Below are 4,791 nucleotides of genomic sequence, written 5' to 3'. Positions count from 1 at the left end.
CAATATATACGGGTGTAATATAAATATATCAAATTGATAACAGAAGCCAATACTAGTCGAACCAAAGCAACATTGTAGTTAGAACACCGTTCTGAAAATTATGTCTTGTCCAGATAAGTGTGCGACTTTCGGGGCATATTTTTACATTCTGTAGAAATTCTGTTTAGAAGACCATGCCATGTTATTTTGTCACGCTAAATATATTTATCAATTATTGTATTTTTTTATCAATTTGAACATATGCATATCAATTTATTATTTATAAAAAAGGTTAAAGTTTTCAGAATATTTTCACATAATATTAACCTTAACCTAAGAGCTCTGAAGCAGAGACACTAGAGCGATTTGATCCAAAATAATGGAAAAATATGACTATTTTTTAACTGTATTAAACATATTCTTTAACCGCTTATAATCGCTTGATTCCATCCCCAAGGACTCTGTGTAGGCATAGTGAGAGCTTCTAGAGTGGAAAACTATCTTAGGAGTTTCAAAACCGCAAATGTAAAAATTAGATTTTCTCACGTAAATTTTGCAAGTTTGAATATACTTAAAAATCTTCATAGTTAATACATATTTCATCACATAGAAATAAGGAATCAAACGAGATTAAAAATTAGACCCGTCAGTCCCTTCTAACGCGAAAAAGCTGCAAATAAATTCCAATTCTTAACGATTTTTGAAAATTTTGAATGCTTCACCGCCTATATTCGCCTTATTTTAGCTTAAAACTCCACATATTCGAAGACTATTAATTGGAAAATCATAGATTAAAAGCTTCGATTTCTGGTAGAAAACTTTAAAAGTTTAAGAATGATTGTTTAGTGATTTTTTACAAAACCTCAAATGATTGAAAACGCATCCAATTTTATACCATTTTCAGTGCAATGGCCACGAAAACGATACATTGAGCTAAAAAAAACACATGTTTTGTTGCAAAGTTTTAGGGCGAAAAAATCAGAAGGTAGAAACTCTTAAAATGCCTCAAATTCCAAACCATCTTTCGGGTTTTTTTGCGAGGAATTCAATAACAATCATTCAAACACACTTAACTGTTCTGAACCGAAACATTCGGATATTTTTCTTTATTAAAACATTTTGTATTTGCTTTGCCTCTTAAACACTTTGTATTTGCATATATATTCTCAGGTCAAAAACAGTTTATTGAGGTTTTGGTAACCTGGAAGTTTTTCCAGAATATCTGCTACTCTTTATACAATTTCTTTTGAAAATCAAAATTTCAGCTGAGTGAACAAATATTTACAATTCCCTATCTAATGGCCTAATAACTCTTGCCATTCCAAATGGCAAAATTACCATTTCATGTTGAATTGTTTAATGTGACATGCTTCCGGAGAATTATGCGCAAGTAATGGAAGGCATTAAGTTGTAATCTTCAGAATAATATAATTTATTACGCGAGTTTTACGACAAAATGAACACCATTTCAAAGGATTTCATGCGGTTTATGACTGAAATGCCCAACACAGAGCTGATTAAATGCCTTTAACCGATGCACAAGGTACGAAGCAATACTATCGAAGAGACTAAGTTTTCTCTATATCGGAAGCCACAGAGCTTAGTATTTGTGTTTTAGCGAAACTATGCCAATTATAATGTCCGCAAAACTACTTTTCAACTTTCAAGTGTCAACAATTGGGCAAACTTGCGTGCATCAAGTTAATTATTGTTGGGGAATTATCTGTTCCTTCTAAGTTTAGTTTCAAGTTGCTCTTTGTGCAAATGTCGCCATGTCGGATGTATTTTGCTCGAGCGGAAATTCCATTAGGTGAAACAGTTATTAAATGACAATGGATTGAGAGTAGGAATATGTTTTATTTATTTTTAGCTCATTTTATTCTATTACCATTTTTCTTCGTGTCAGTGCCAATTAATTTTCCTGCTAAATTAAAACGCGTTTATTTATTGTACTGCAAATTTAGTTGTCGGTTTTCTAAATAAAATAATTATCCACCTATATTTACAACAAAGCAACCGCGCAACGGCAATCTTACAATCTGAATTTTAAATCCTGCTTTTATTGCAACATTTTAACCATAACTTGAGGCAAGACTTTCAAACAACAGCGAGAAAACGAATGATCTTGTTATCACTAACTAGGAATGGTTACAACCTAAAAAATACTGAAACTAAGATCCGGTAACTTTACTTTTTTGGTTTACTTTGGAGCATTACAATATTAAGATCGTTTGCATTTTTGGAAATTAAATTTGTCTTTCGTACCAAATCCTTCTCCCCATAGTTAACCATATAAAATAGGGAGTAAGAACAACAAAGTTTGATTATTAAACTATTTCAAACTAGCAAAGTCACCCCGTTTAAACATAAGCAACTAATACAACTCAGAAAATAATTCAATAATGACCTAATCATTATCAATCTTCATTTTGCCATTGAGCATGCTTAGTATTCATTGAAAGTGATTTTGCATAACATATTAAGCTTCAGTATACAAAAGCATCAGAATATCCATACAAGCTTGAGGAAAAATTACAAAAGTCCGTCTTTTCAACAAGCACAGTTCACTAATTTAGTTCGAAAAATTTATCGTTCAAGAAATATTTGTGGACTTAAATAAAGCTCGGCATATGGCAATGTTCATTCTTTCACCCTAGAAAAACTTTAATCCCCTGCACGTTTTATTTACGATCGAATGTTTAACACGCCTGAGGGTTTCTTTAGACAAAATTTAATAGTGGTGTAATTTGCATTCTATTCCACTTCCTAAAATTCCGTCCCTTCGATCCACAAGAGAGTTTTAGTGAGTCTTTCACACATTTACCTGTTATCCGCCAAACCTATAGGTAAACTTGAACATTTGGAAACTAACCCAAATATTTGGAGTTATTCGAAAGTACCTAACTTTATTGAAATGTTCCTAAAGCTTTTTCAAAGCCTATAAGTTTTAAACTGAAGACAAATAATTCAACGGGAAAGATCCATTACTTGACCTTACTTACTTCAAGTTTATTTCAACAGACAGGTAAGTTTTTCAAATGTAATTTTGGAAGAACTAAAGAATTATTTTACATGAAACAAATGTTTTTGTTTTTAGCCATTCACACTACAAGGGCAGCTTTATTAACACATAAAGTAATTTGAAGCCAAAACTCTAAAAACTAGCTAAAACTTATTGCATGGTAAATGCTCCAATATGAAAGTAAAAAGTACTTTGTTTGCCAAATATTTATCAAAATAACGAGCCATTTGAGCTAACACCGCAAAATCTCCCCTCATTGCCACTTTAACCGCCCCATACAGATAACATTTGAATATTTTATTTACCGTTAACCTTTCCGAAGTCCTTGAAAACGAATAACAACATTTTTGTATCAAATAAAAGTGTTATGGACGCACAACGACCGATTTATAAAACATATATGTTTAATATACAGGGGGATTCAAAATTGGCGTCATTCCTCTGGAAGTGTTGGTTGGCGGTGTTATAGGAGTACAGAAAAAATTGTAAAATAAATTAATTGTTATTAATAACTGAGAAATTTGCCAAAAACTAGCTAAGGTAATCTGCCTAATTAACATTGCGCAAATACCTGTTGCTTCGTAATTATTTAAAACTCCGGTAATCATGGAATTATACAGAGTGACAATAAGATAGACAAGGATAAACGGTAAATTCAACAAGATTTGTTGACAAAATGTCAACCTGTTCTGATAACCTCGAATATTGATGTTTAAAAGTAAACCATGATCTCCTTATTATCCACTCCTATCAACCAGCTTTTCGTAATTCAGTTAATTAACTCCTGCTCCATTTGTACATGTGTGTGCTCCTGGTACTGTGTGTATCGTACAAACGTGGTAGGAATGTAGCCCTTCCTCGGTATTTATTTGGTGCTTGGGAAAGTGTCAGTTATTATGCTCTAAGTACCCCTGGAAGGCCCTGATTCGATTATGTCCAATACTTGTTCCTCTGTGTCTGGATCCCGAACATCAATTGTCGTCCACTATCTTCCTGGAACCACTCTCCTCGCCATTTGTTGGCGTCAGTTCTTTCAGCTTCTGCTATGTTATTGTAGCATTTCCCTTGAACTAATCGCAGATCCGCAAATTCGTGAAAAAAAATTCAAAGTAAGTCACAGTTTGACAAATTATTGCTTTTATTGACAAGGGCTATCCGCCTGTAACTATCTGTTAATGATAAAAAACATCAATGCCGCTGTGACGTTTAATCAAAAAATTGTAGAAGATAACTTTTTGATATCAAAAAGTTTCGTAATTTGAAGCAAAAATCGTAATTTTTCTTTCTGAATGCTTAAGTATTCCAATATGCTACCAATTAAACATGGAACAATTTCACAATAATGCTTAATAACAAAGTTGAAATTCGATTTTCAACTGTTAATGTCTTCTAGAAATTATCAAAAAAAAATCAATATTTTCTCGTACTCTCCAAATGAGCCCCTATCACCCGTCTAAAGGAATGCCGCCAATTTTGAATCACCCTGTACAGGGTTATTCACGCTATACGGCACAGACGTTTGCGGCTAGCCCGTTTGTTTTTTGTACGGAGTGTTCCAAAAGCCCTAAAAGTATCAAAGTTGTGTTTTTCTAAATGAAATACTCTATATATTATTGCATTTTTGAATTCTCTGAGCAAATTAAGTGTATGTTTTAATAAGATTTATAATGTCTAAATCTAATGTTTTTTAAATATTTCGAATTTTATCAAAATCTAATATTATTTTCATGTGTCAAATACTTGCGAATTATTTAAGTTATGTAAACGTAATTCGTAGTGTAGTGTAACAA

This window comes from Dendroctonus ponderosae, unplaced genomic scaffold (genome assembly GCF_020466585.1).
Source record: "Dendroctonus ponderosae isolate FM_Combo_2020 unplaced genomic scaffold, Dpon_F_20191213v2 Dpon_F_20191213_2, whole genome shotgun sequence".
Lineage (NCBI taxonomy): Eukaryota > Metazoa > Arthropoda > Insecta > Coleoptera > Curculionidae > Dendroctonus > Dendroctonus ponderosae.
The sequence above is the reverse complement of the archived record's forward strand: the minus strand, read 5'-3'. Positions refer to the sequence as shown.